The following is a 14,024-nucleotide window of genomic DNA, read 5'->3' as shown; positions in this document are numbered from 1 at the left end:
TTTTGAGATGGAGTCTCGTTCTGTCACCCAAGCTGGAGTGCAGTGGCTCAATCTCGGCTCACTGCAGCCTCTGCCTCCTGGGTTCAAGCAATTATCCTGCCTCAGCCTCCCAAGTAGCTGGAGCTACAGGTGTACACTGCCATGTCTGGCTAATTTTTTGTATTTTTTGTAGAGTTGGAGTCTCACCATGTTGGCCAGGATGATCTTGATCTCCTGACCTTGTGATCCACCCATCTCGGCCTCCCAAAGTGCTGGGATTACAGGTGTGAGCCACCTCGACTGGCCTTCTTTCTTGATTGGCCTCAGGGTGCCTATGACCAGACACTGACATTCCAGTCCACCTTTATGAAGAGCCTAAGAGGGAGGACAAATATCTCTGTATCCAAATCCACATTTCTGGGAAAAGAAAACTGGCCCCACTAGAATCAGGCTTCTACATTGGCCCAGTCAGTCAGGGCTGGCCTGAGGAGTGGAGGGTGGTATTGCTGGTTATCAACAGGCCAGTAAGGGCCCATCTTTGTGGGTAAGTGAAAAGTTCTCAGAGAAAAGGAAATCACCCAATTAGATGTTCAGTGCAGTCTCTGAGCCTCAATTTTCTCTTGTGAAAAATGGGGAAATATTACGTGTCTCATAAGAATTGAATAAAATATTCTATGTAAAATGCTTAGCATAGTGGCTGATACACAGTAAGGGCTGCCAGTTGAACAATTGCTCTTTATTCAAGATAAACGTCACTGGAGTTGGCAGGAAGATCCCTGAGGTAGTGTGGGCTTGGGAGGGGAAAGGTAGTGCAGAAGGCACAGGCTGGAATGATGTGAGTATAGGGAATGCATCTCTATTCATTTGTCCACTGGGGGAGACAGGGTTGTAAACCACTGGGGGTGTGGACATGCAAATGTTGTTCCTTCAGGAGGCCTGACTCCTAATTCCCAGCTGGAGAACAGGCCAGTGCTACTATGTTGTGGGTTTAAGCACCCAAACCATCCTTTCATTTATTCTTTCATTTAACAGATATTAATTGAATGCCTAGTATGTACCAACCTACTGGTTGCTGGAGATACAGCATATTTGCATTCTAGTAGGAGAGAAAGACAATAAATAAAGATAAACAAGTAAAATATATGTACTAGCAAGTGCTAAGGAGAAGGCATAAAGTGGGAAGAGGTATGTGACATGTCAGCCAGGTAAGTGAATGTTAACATTTTAAATAGGGTGGCCAGGAAGAGCCTTCCTAAGAAGGTATCTTTTGATTAAAGTCCTTGAAAGAAGTGATGGAGCTAGTCATGTTGTCTGGGGGTAGAAGTTGGGGTAGGGGAAGATAATTTCAGATAATGGGAATAGCCAGTGCAAAGGCCCTGAGGTGGGAGCCTACTTGGCACCATTAAGGAATCACAGAGAGGCCAGTTATCGCTGAAGCAGATGGAGACAGCAGGTCAGAGTATTATAGGACCCAATGATGTTGGACCCTGTAGTACACAGTAAAGTACTTTAGCTTTTACTGTGAGTGAGGGAGAAGCCATGGGAGGGTTTTAAGCAGAGGAGTGACGTGATCTGAATCAGGTTTTCAGGATCGCTCTGGAATAGAGTGCAGGGGTCAAGAACAGAAGTAGAGAGTCCAGTTAGAGGGTGATGCTAGGGGAGCTAGAGTTATGCCTTGAAGCGGGGTGGTAGTGGGAGTGGTAGAAGTAATTAGATTCTAGATATATTTTGAAGGTAGAACTGACAGAATTTGCTCAACTACTGCTTTGGCCTGCTAGCAGTGACATCAGTTCCAATTCCAGGCCCCTAAGGTGTAAGTTGGTACACGATCCTTCTTCCTGCCACCCAATCCTTCCAAAACATGTCTGTCAAACATGCTCAGAGGTCACTCCCATTTCCATGGAGACCTGAGGTTTAGAGGACTCCATGGGGTCACAGCCGTGGCTACTGGAGTCAGGAAGCTCTGACGCTCTGAAACTCTCAAGAAGCATGAGGGATTTTGACGGTGGCTGCAGCTCTCTTTCAATTTAGTGATCTGACAGTGGTCCCCGAAAGTCACATCTTCTTTCCCTTTTTAGTTTTGGGGTGCCAATTTAGGGGTCCCAGGATTGAGTTGCCAACCCAGGAACAAGTTGCCAACCTAGAAGGGCATGGAAGAACCAAGAACCATTAAGAAGTACTGAACTTGGAATCCCCCAAAAATCGGTTTGTGTCCCAGCCCTGTCACCATGGGCCTTAGTCTCTTTAAAAGGGGTCCAATTAGCTTATTTCAAGCTCTAAAGGTCTGTGAAGTTTGGGCAAGAAAAATGTTTTGTTGGTCAGGTGCAGTGGTTCACGCCTGAAATCCCAGCACTTTGGGAGGCCGAGGTGGGTGGATCACCTGAGGTCAGGAGTTTGAGACCAGCCTGGCCAACATGGTGAAACCCTGTCTCTACTAAAAATACAAAAACTATGGCCGGGCACAGTGGCTCATGCCTGTAATCCCAGCACTTTGGGAGGCCGAGGTGGGCAGATCACCTGAAGTCAGGAGTTCAAGACCAGCCTGGCCTACATGGCAAAACCTCATTTTTACTAAAACTGCAAAAATTAGCCAGGCATGGTGATACATGCCTGTAATCCCAGCTACTTGGGAGATTGAGGCAGGAGAATCACTTGAACCTGGGAAGCATAGGTTGCAGTGAGCCAAGATCGTGCCATTGCACTCCAGCCTGGGCAATAGAGAGAGATTCCATCTCAAAAAAAAAAAAAAGTTTTGTTATTGGAGATATTTATATCTGTGGACTTTGGCTCCATTAGAGTCCTCATTTTTTCAAATTGAGCCTCCTATACATCAAGAGAGATAGGTGAATTACATTTTACCAAATTGACATGATGACAGAGAAGATGCCTTCCAGCTAGACTAGCAGGCCTCATCACGCTTCCATCAACAGGCCTCACTTCTGAGCCCGAGCTGGAGATGCTCACCTCGGAGGCAAGGAGTGAGTCAGCAGAATGAGGAGCACAGGAAGGCAACACCAGCAGTTTAGTTTCCTTGTTCCTAGTTGCCTTTTACTCTCACGTTTCTGGTGAGTTGCCTTTTCAGAAAACAAACGAAACTTCGCGATTAGCCCCAGGGCTGCATGCATGACAGAGGCACCGGGAGTTCTTGGGAAGGGAGCCTGTCTGTATTTTCAGTGCCACCAGGTCATTCTCCTTTCACTAGCTCTTTTGGGGCATCTGTCTGATGGGAGGAGCTGTAGAGAATTTGAGCTCTCCTAGCTTTGGACAAAGGGAATCCCTCTTTTGTGACAACACAGGGCCTGCCAGCCATCTTGAAACCAGCTTGGGAGTTGCTCCTTCAAGCCAATGATGTGAATGCCCCAATTCTCCCTTCGATACTCCTGAACTGGTCATCATGGCCCTTAAGCCTGAGAACTAAAAAAAAAGTCCTAAGCCCTTCAGCCGTATGAACAGATCTCCTCTTGGCCAACAGGACCCTAGAGAAAACTTAAAAACTAAGTTCCCAGCCAGGACGGGATGGGAGGTCAGACATGCCTCCTTATACGCCCTCCCTTTTGCAGTTTAGACGCTGACCAGCACTAATGTTAAAATAGAGACCATGGCCGGGCGCAGTGGCTGACGCCTGTAATCCCAGCACTTTGGGAGGCCAAGGCAGGTGGATCATGAGGTCAGGAGATTGAGACCATCCTGGCTAACACAGTGAAACCCTGTCTCTACTAAAAAATACAAAAAAATTAGCCGGGCATGGTGGTGGGCGCCTGTAGTCCCAGCTACTCAGGAGGCTGAGGCAGGAGAATGGTGTGAACCCGGGAGGCAGAGTTTGCAGTGAGCTGAGATCGCACCACTGCCCTCCAGCCCAGGCGACAGAGCAATACTCCGTCTCAAAAAAAAAAAAAAAAAAAGAGAGAGACCATAAGACTAATAGAACAGATCAATTGTGGTAATAAAATACCAAGTTATAGGCCAGGTGCAGTGGCTTACATCTGTAAGCCCAGCACTTTGGGAGGCTGAGGTGAGTGGATCACCTGAGGTTAGGAGTTTGAGACCAGCCTGGCCAACATGGTGAAACCCCAACTCTGCTAAAAATACAAAACTAGCTGGGCATGGTGGCACACACCTGTAATTCCAGGTATTCGGGAGGCTGAGGTGGGGGAATTGCTTGAACCTGGGAGGCAGAGGTTGCTGTGAGTCAAGATTGTGCCATTGCACTCTAGCCTGGGTGACAGAGCGAGACTCCATCTCAAAAAAAAAAAAAAAAAAAACCACGTTATAAACAGGACCTGAGGCCACGCCAGGCAAGGTTAAGTCATGAACCCCTACATTTAAAGAATAAACTATATCCCAACTGCCACAAGGGTTTTCTTCTTCTCTAGTAATCAAGCATTGGCCTTGGGATAAGCAATATTGAAACAACTGTAGCTTGTCCACTGCCAGATGCTAATGAACTGACCTGTTCCACAAGCCAAAACTACAGCTTTCACTGGACAAGAGGCTGATTTCAGTAACTTTCTCCTGATAAGTGCCCACTCACCATGGACTGGTTCTGGCATTTACAGAGCCTGTGCACTTGAGTGACATCATGTCTCTGCTTCACCTTTTGACATATAGGGCTTAACTACATTGCAATTAAATGGTAAGTCTCCACCCCAAAATGAACATGGGACTCATGTAAAATGCATGTTTGTTCAGTATGCATGCATCAGGACCCCCTTCACGAATATTTATAGTTCCTCCTATTACCTGTTGAATATATATACTTAGCCAAATTTACCCTTCAGCATAAATTTCTGTTCCAACTTCTCCTCCCTTGAAGTGCCTGCTAACAGTCTCTGCTGAAGGCTACTTTCCAGCTTGTCAGGTTGGCCACCCTGCAGGCTGTAAACCTGTACCAGAAATAAAGCCTCTTCTCCAAACTTAGAGATCTCATGATTTTAAAGCTGACAAGACCACATTTCCTGAATGGCCCCGGAATGAGTGACGTGGGCTTGCTGATGATGCCGTTTGGGTGTCTTGGAGAAAGATTGATATACCATATAGTGGTTTTTTTCCCCAATTGAGACCCGGTGAACAAACTGTGTCAGAATCACAACTCACTTAGGGATTTTGCTTTATGATGCAAAAGCTGGGATGCATAGACAATAACGAGATGGGTGAAGTGCGAAATAAGAGCAGTGGAGGCTGAGGAAAGGAGAGGTTTTCATTAAGGCAACTTTAGGGCATAGGTCTGCCCTCGTCTTAAGCTTTGTGCAGGAGTAGGTGAAGTTGAAATGGCTCTAGCTATTCAGCTTATTTTCTTTGCCCTTAATTTTTACTGAAACTCTTCCTTTTTTGTGACACAGGGGCTCACTCTGTCGCCAAGGTTGGAGTGTAGTGGTGCAATTACAGCTCACTGTAGCCTTGACATCCCAGGCTCAAGCAATCCTCCCACATCGGGAGTAGCTGAGACTACAGGCATGTGCCACCATAGCCAGCTGTTTTTTTTTTAATTTTTAGTAGAGATGGGGTTTCATCATGTTTCCCAGCCTGATCTTGAATCCCTGGGCTCAAGTGATCCTTCCACCTTGGCCTCCCAAAATGCTGGGATTGCAGACATGAGCTACTGCTCTGGGCCTAATGTAAATTCTTTCCCCTGGCTATTCACTGTTGAGACCTCAGTGGGTTATGAATACTATTATATGCCTATCACCAAGGATGCAAAAATGAGTAAGACACATGGTCTTACTGGGCCTAATAGCATGTGCCAGTAATTGCAGCCGCTTGGGAGGCTGAAGCAGGAGGATTGCTTGAGCTCAGGAGTTCAAGACCAGCCTGTGCAACATAGTGAGACCCCATCTCAAAACAAGAAGACACATGGTCCCTGCCCTTGAAATTTTGTCTAATGTGAGAGACAAACATGTAAACTAATAATTAGATGCTCAACCCTTGGCTGAATAGCCAGAGATTACCTTTTAAATTCAAGTTGGTTGTTCTTAGAATAAGCTAATTCTTATTCAGATCACTCCCAAATATTTTGTGGATGAGAACTGGTTAAAAGACTTCGCTTAAACACTTACCATACTCTTATCCCACACTTGCCTGTGTAAAAGCTCAAAATTTCCCCTCTGAACACCCATGCTAACACCCCCATCTTGCTCTTTGTTCTTTTACGTAGGCCCTTACCAGTCAAACGGTTTTGGTTCCCACCTCAAGATCATGGTATATCTCAGTAGATGATAAAAAACTATTTGCTTCAGCTCATATTATTGGCCTATACCTATGATCACAGCTTCCCAGTGCATCCCAGGTTCCTCTTCCTCAATCTTCTACATTCCATTCTGTTTTGGTCTGGTCTACACTATTCTTTTTTTAAGACAGGGTCTCACTTTGTCACCCAGGCTGAGTGCAGCTCACTGTAGCCTCCTGGGCTTAAGCAATCCTTTTCTCAGCCATCCGAGTAGCTGGAACTACAGGCATGCACCACACCCAGCTAATTAATTTTTTTTTTTAATTTAAAAATGTAGTTTTAACAAGGAAACTACAGGTGCAGTGGCTCACGCCTGTAATCCCAGCACTTTGGGAGGCCGAGGCAGGTGGATCATTTGAGGTTGGGAGTTTGAGACCAGCCTGACCAACATGGAGAAACCCTGTCTCTACTAAAAATACAAAATTAGCTGGGCTTGGTGGTGCATACCTGTAATCCCAACTACTCAGGAAGGCTGAGGCAGGACAATTGCTTGAACCTGGGAGGCAGAGGTTGCAGTGAGCTGAGATTGTGCCATTGCACTCCAGCCTGGGTAACAAGAGCAAAACTCTGACTCAAAAAAATAAATAAATAAAAAATCCTCCCAACTCAGCCTCCCAAAGTGTTGGGATTACAGGCATGAGCCACTGTGCCTGGCCAGCACTATTCCTACTTTTTTTTCAGATGGGGGTCTCACTATGTTGCCCAAACTGGTCTTGAACACCTGAGCTCAAGCAATCCTCTTGCTTTAACCTTCCAAGTAACCAGGATTACAGGCACATGGCTATCACACCAGTGAGACCATGTGTCTTCCTCACTTTTGCATCTTTAATGATAGGCACATAATAGTATTCATAACCCACTGATCTCTCAACAGTTAGTGGCCAGGGGAAAGAGTTTACTACAATACAGGCCAAGGGCAAGGAAAAGAAGTGCACCTCGAATACTCTTCTTCTTTTTTTTTTTTTTTTTTTTGAGATGGAGTTTTACTCTTGCTACCCAGGCTGGACAGGCTGGAGTGCAATGGCATTATCTTGGTTCACTGCAACCTTCGCCTCCTGGGTTCAAGCGATTCTCCTGCCTCAGCCTCCCAAGTAGCTGGGATCACAGGCAGGTGCCACCACGCCCAGCTAATTTTGTATTTTTAGTAGTGACAGGGTTTCTCCATGTTGGTCAGGCTGGAGTGCAGTGGAGAACTCCTGACCTCAGGTGATCCGCCTTTTTCAGCCTCCCAAAGTGCTGGGATTACAGGCGTGAGCTACTGCGCCCGGCCATTGAATACTCTTCTATTCAGAGGTGCAAAGCCATCAGCCAATTCTAGACCCCTTGAGCTGCCTGAAATTTAACCAGAAGCTGATTTTGCTACTGTCCTCTTGCTTGTTTGCTCTTAGAAGAGCAGCCATAACTTCCCATAACTCAGACAAGTCAAGGAGTTGAAATGTGAGGCAAGAAAACCAAGCTGCACAGAGACAATGGGTAGAGCTGCCAGGTTATGAACTAGGCCAACATGTGACCTTCCCAGCAAAGCTCAAGATTCTGGTTCCCATTCCTGATAGGGCCCCAGAGGTCAGAGGCCAGACCCCAATCATTATGCAGCAATTCCAGAAGGAGAAACGGTTTGGGGGCCTGAATAGCCAAATGTGCCAGTGGGAGGGTAAAGGAAGCACCTCCGCCTTATTCTCTTATAACAAGCGCCTTTTGGTTGGAAGTCATAGCTTTTCTTTTTTTTAAGTGGTAACTGGTAGAATTTTTATATTTACTTTTAGATTATCTAGTTAAAGAAAAAGTCAACTCATATGGTCAGGGTAGGAGAGAAGACACATATTATGGTTTTAAAAATCCAACTGTCTTTTCTTAGAGTTGGATAAAAGGCAGGAAGGGAGGCCAGAGGTTTTGCAGGGAAATCCCTTAAATATGCCTCTTTTCTTTTCTTTGCTTCATCAGCAAACATTTATTAGGATATGCATATTACAATATGCAAGAATAGGTCTTTCTGCCTGAAATATCCTTCCTTCTCCTCCTTTCCTTTACAGCTTGGGCCTAATCAACAACCATTTATTCTTTAGACCTCAGTTCCCTGAGACTTTTCTCCCTTGAATAATGATAAGGCTTAAAATGCAAGCTGCCCCCAAATCCTCAAGTATGTGGAGGTATTATTAATAATTTGTAGATTTTTCGCTGAAGGCACTTTTGATGTGGAAGGGAAGAAGGGTAGAGAACAGGGGCTTGAAGTGAGCGGGAGGAGGGGCTATAAGGTGGTCCCATGCAGGGTAGCAGGGAGGTTTAGGAAGGAGAGGCTGGGGATCTTACATATTGATTTGTCCAACTTCTCAAGTTCTGAGGAAGCTTGAAATTTGAATCAGAATTTTTATCCTGGACATTCAGAACCTGATGTGATTTTATTCCAGGTGAAGGAGAGATTAAAGTAGTCAGCATGGGTTAGTACCAGACACAATTGAGGCTGAGAAGAGGATGTGCAAGCCCTTGACATCCTGGGGAGAATGGAGTGCTCACCACCTTGGGAAACAGTTTCCAACATCACAGTGGGCCAAGAATGTGGGCTTTAAAGTTGGACAACCTGGGTGCACACCTTGGTATTTCCATTTATTAGTTGTAAGACTCTGGGCAATTTACTTGATCCCTCTGAGTCTCAAATCTCTCATCAGTAAAATAGAGGTTAGAATAATAAGTACCTCATAAAGTGACATTTACAAACCCAATAAGGATAGCAAAAAGCAGTTCTGGCACACAGTAGTCAACAGTTGTTTTCTATTATAGGATTGGATTATTCTGTAGGGAGGAAAATGGGGAAAGAAATGGTAGGGTTGGGGGGATGGATTATAAGGGATGGATTGGGGTTGTGCAAAGAAGGACTTAAGAGTTTAGTCGGAGGTGGGTAGTTGGAGGCAAAGGTGATGTGTGGAGTCCTTACCTTGGTCCTCAAGATTTTTGGAATGGTGACATGCCAAAATCTTAGCGACACTTAAGAGTACTGTGGTTTATTTATAAACAATATGTGGCTAGATAAAGGAATGGTCAGAAGGAGTATCTGGATACAGGGCTGGGGATTAGCTGACTCTGCAGGCTGTCTGCCTGTGCTCAGGAGTCAGGCCACTCTATCCCCTCCTGCTTAGTGTGGTCCACAGACCAGCTGCATAGCACCACCTGGGATCTTGTTAGGCAGAGCCTTGGGCTCTGCTCCAGTCCTGATGAATCAGAATCTGCATTATAACAAGATTCCCGGGTGATTCATGCATATATTTAAGCTTCGGGGAGATGTGTGAGCTGCTGAGATTTAAAAACTCTTTACACCAGGACAGAATGCCATCAGGTGATGCTAAGAACCTGATTACATTCTAATTTTAAACTAACTTTATACTTTAGTGGGCTCATTCTTGAATAAAATCTTTGTATATGGACCAATGCCAGGAGGAAACCATATTACCAATGTGCCTTTGACATATTTAACCTTCTTGACCCTGACTCACGTGGGTACGGGCACATGCATACATGCATGTGTGTACACACACACTATAACATCAGCACTATTCAGCATGAGTTTTGATTACCAGACATAATTCCTGTATTAGTGATTCACTAGACATTCCCTAATGCATAACTTCTATTAATAGTCTTTTAAAAAATTCCCCTATTGCCACCTGCCAGGGGATGCAGGAAATCAATTCAAACAACCTTCAGCAGTCCTGAAGGGAAATTTTTAGGTCTCTTTGCAGAGAATCCAATCCCAGAAGGACTGAAAGCTAGGTTAAAGAGTCTATTGCTGTGTCCAGCGTGGTTCCTTGAATACATCATTGCTGTGTGCCTCAGTTTCTCTTCTGCAAATGAGCCACATGATTGACAAAGAGGGGTTCAGCTTATTGAACAGACTCCCTTTCCTCTTCTGTTTTACCCTTCCTTTTTCTGGGTCCTAAAGAGACCCCAGGTTATTTTAACTAGATGCCGGTGTCAACATGGGATAGTGTAGATTTAGACTCAGGCTAAGACAGTGAGGCTTAGAGGCTCAAAAAGTAGTTTGGTTGCAGGGAGTGAAAGGGGAATAGAAGAAGCTAAAGGATTTAGCCCTTCTGCAAGCTCAATGCCAGCTCAGATGATACTTGAGAGCCCTAAATTATCTCATGCTCAAAGGTTTACAGTTCAGTCCACTGTAGGTGCAGTATTAGTACCTTGCTTACACTGAATTACATGCCAAATGGGCCACCGGCATGCCTTTTTAATTTCTTCATTTCCTTATCATAGATGTTTCCGTAAAACGCTAGTCTACTAAGAACCCGTAACCATGCCTGATAGATACCCCATTCCCATTGTTCTTACCTCCATCCCTTCATCTTTTCTCAAGCCCCTCTACATGGACCAGGAAGGACCAATTCCGCATGGAGTTACCTAGGATATCCTACCATGTATTTATGGAATATTAGGACTGCAAAAGACTTTACAGTTCAGTAACTGCCAAATATCAGTTTATGAACCAGTACTGGAATTCTAGCTTCTAAAAAAAATAGTTTCCTAGACCCCATCATGTGTATTTTTTAAAATGCTGGCTGGCTGATTCTGACACTCTGACGGATTTCTGACTCATCTTTGCCCATTTATAGGTGAGTATAAGGCCTGCCACAAGCTCAAGTCCCACAGCCAGGCATGGCAGATCCAGGTTCACACTTCCTCAGGCATGGGTCAGGTGCTTACCTGCATTTCTAAGCCCACGTGTGTGTCAAAGAAGCAGAAGCCCTATAATGCTGAATCAAAAATAACCAAAAAGTAAAAATGTAAGGAACATTTCGATAAAGTCACCTTGACTACCAGAATTCTCTGAAAGAAGGGAAGACTGATGTGTTTCAGATGTCCCTCCCTGACCCCTACCCCCAGCCTGCACTTTGCCTGTCCCCAAAGCCTCACTGCTCTGTGGTTGGGAGAATGAGGGAATGGACTATGTCTCTCCATGATTGCACAGTTTCAGTTACTTCTAAATCTAGAAATATCATTTGCCTTATAGGCTGCCAGACTCCACTTAGGACTTATCAAAACAGACAAAGCAAAGCAAAACAAAACATAAAACCAGACCAAACAAGAGCTTTCACTCAAGACTCCTCAGATGACCTTGGAAAGCTTCGCGGCCTTCTCTTGCGGATGACCGACCCAGCTCTCGGTTCTTCACTTTGGGAGCTCTTTTCTTCCCTCCACATTGGTAATCACTTCTATGCAGGTGACTCTCAGACCTTCCTCTGAGTCATTCCCCTTCCCCAGCACACATCCCACCAGGATGTCCTGTCATCACCTCCCTCTTCACTGCATCCTAACAGAACACAACCCTCTCCATCCACATGTGTTATCTCCAGGTGCCCCCATTTGGCTGGCACTTTCACAATGCTTCTCATTTTCTAAGCTTGAAAATTGAAGGGATGTTTCTAGTTAAGTACCCTGGACTCCATCACTGGTCTTGTCTTACGTTGGATAAAGGACAGAAGGAATTATTAAGTCTGTAGGTGGCATAAAGTTAGGGAAATTGGCAGATATGGTTGGCAGAATCAAGACCAAAATGTTCACAAGAAGCTATGAGGAAATATGGAAAGCAATATGATTATATTTAATAGGAATGAAATTGTATTGCATTAAGATAAAAAAGTTACAATACTGTATTTTCCCACTTATGTGAATGTCAGAAACAATTTTTGTCTTTGTAAAATGAATCTATAGGGCTAGAAATCAGAATAGCGGTTGCCTCTAGGAGTTTGAAGAGGAGATTGACTAGAAAGGGGCATGAGAGAAGTTTCTAGGGTGATGATGATGTCCTATATTGTGATTGGTGTATTGTTGCAGGAGCGTACTCACTTACTAACTAATACTTGAGATCTGTGCATTTTGTGGCACATAATTATAACTCAATAATACAATATATGAAATTTCTTTGGAGTAATTTATTATTGCTTTATATTGTATTATTCTTTAAAAAGTAATGGTACAAGTAAGAGATGGGGCCACAAACATGCTACATTCCAACTGTGAAATGATTGGATAAAAAAACAAGGCATTTTGCAATCCAGAGGTAGGGAAATGATGATGGTTCCCTGTTTTCTGTGCTGGCCGTACAGTTCTGTGTGCCATATTTAAAGAGGGACACTAGGCCAGGTGCAGTGGCTCATGCCTCTAATCCCAGAATTTTGGGAGGCCCAAGCAGGGGGCCTGTTTGAGCCCAGGAGTTTGAGATCAGCCTGGGCAATACACTGAGACTACCATCTCTACAAAATAATAATAATAATTATTATTATCTGGGTGTGGTGGCATATGCCTGTGGTCCCAGCTACTCAGGAAGCTGAGGTGGGGGAATCCTTTGAGCCCAGGAGTTTGAGGCTGCAATGAGCCATAATTATGCCACTGCACTCCAGCCTGGGCAACCTCGTCACAAAAAAAAAGAAAGTGAAGGACACTAATAGACTGAAAAACAAAGTTCAGAGCTGAAAAACCTGTTAGCAGAGGAGCTGAAGGAACTGAGAACATATAGGCTGGAAACTAGAAGATTATAAAGACAGCTCGGGTGACTGACTGTCCTTAAATATTTGGAACAATGTTATGTTGAGGAGAAGACTGTCTTTCCCTGGGCAGGACCAAGGAGACTGTGGATAAAAGCTACTGAAAGACAGACTAGCCTGACATAAGAAGGTCCATTCTAAATGGCAGAATGAACTAAATATGGAATGTGCTGTCTTTGACACAGGGCTCCCTGGAAGTGTTCAGGCTGTGGCTAGAGAGCCAACTGTTGAGGACATCATAAGGTTCTAATGTGAAGATCTATGGTTTCCCGAGAATCTGCTATGTGCCAGGCACTCTGCTAAAAGCCAGAGACAATCAACACTATAAGACATGGCAAAATAAATAAACAAAGAAATAAAACAAAAGCCAGAGACAAAATGAATGATGTGATTATTATTCCCCAATAATTACCGAATACCAAATAATGCTTACTTTGTACCAGACACCATCCAAAGCAGTTTACATACATTATGACATTCCATTCTCAAAATAGTTATGAGGGAATGGTACTATTACATCTCTATTTTCATAAACGAGACACACCACTCATACATGTTGAAGTCTGAAGTTGAACCGGCCAAAGAGTGTGTGCACCAGCACGGAGCCAAAAGTGGAGGCTCATGTCACAGACCGTGGAGCCCTCTACCCCGCTAGGGCTGTCTCTCATGCAGACTACAGTCTTGACTCTGTCTTCGTTCAGCGGCAGCAGCTACAGAAGGGTCTGGGGGTGGGTGCACTGGACATTCCTTGAAGGAGCTGTATTAAAAGAACCAGTCAGCCCCACCAATCTGGTAACTATTTGGTCTTCCTAGGATCTTCCTGAAGGCTGTAGAACTTTGGTGTCCCATGTGGTAGCCACTAGCCACATGTGATTGTTGAGCAATTGCAATGTGACTAGTCCAAATGGAGATGTGCTGGAAGCAGAAATTACACATTGGGTTATGAAAAAATGTAAAATGTATCATATGTAGTTTTTATATTAAGGATATGCTAAAATAGTCATATTCTAGGTATATTGGGTTGAATAAAACATACTATTTAAATAGTTTTATTGAGATATAATGCACCATTTAAGATGTACACTCCCTTATACTTTTAGCCTATTTACAGAGTTATGCATCCATCACCACAATCAAGTTTAGAACATCTTCGTTACAAGAAGAAACCCCGCACCCTTAGCTACCACTTCCCGATCCTCTCATCTCCCTGACCCCTTCTGCTAGGCAACCACTAATCTGCTTTCTGACTCCATGGATTTATCTACCCTGGAGATTTCATG

The 14,024-nt window shown here is 44.4% G+C and overlaps 1 long non-coding RNA gene across 3 annotated transcripts in view; it reads left to right on the top strand.

Moving 5' to 3' along the window:
* Nucleotides 1–13,111, top strand: part of LOC108536194 (uncharacterized) — a 22,778-nt gene extending 9,667 nt beyond the window's left edge. For 2 of the 3 annotated variants that reach the window (XR_001887447.1, XR_001887446.1), the window contains one exon: nt 12,930–13,111. This is a non-coding gene — a long non-coding RNA (uncharacterized LOC108536194). Of the gene's footprint in view, nt 1–1,011; nt 1,159–12,929 lie in introns of those variants that run through there. The other variant, XR_001887445.1, reaches the window with a different exon arrangement.
* The last annotated feature ends 913 nt before the right edge of the window (nt 13,112–14,024 follow it).

This window comes from Rhinopithecus bieti, unplaced genomic scaffold, assembly GCF_001698545.2.
Source record: "Rhinopithecus bieti isolate Rb0 unplaced genomic scaffold, ASM169854v2 scaffold_13259, whole genome shotgun sequence".
Taxonomy (NCBI): Eukaryota; Metazoa; Chordata; class Mammalia; order Primates; family Cercopithecidae; genus Rhinopithecus; species Rhinopithecus bieti.
The sequence above is the reverse complement of the archived record's forward strand: the minus strand, read 5'-3'. Positions and strand labels throughout refer to the sequence as shown.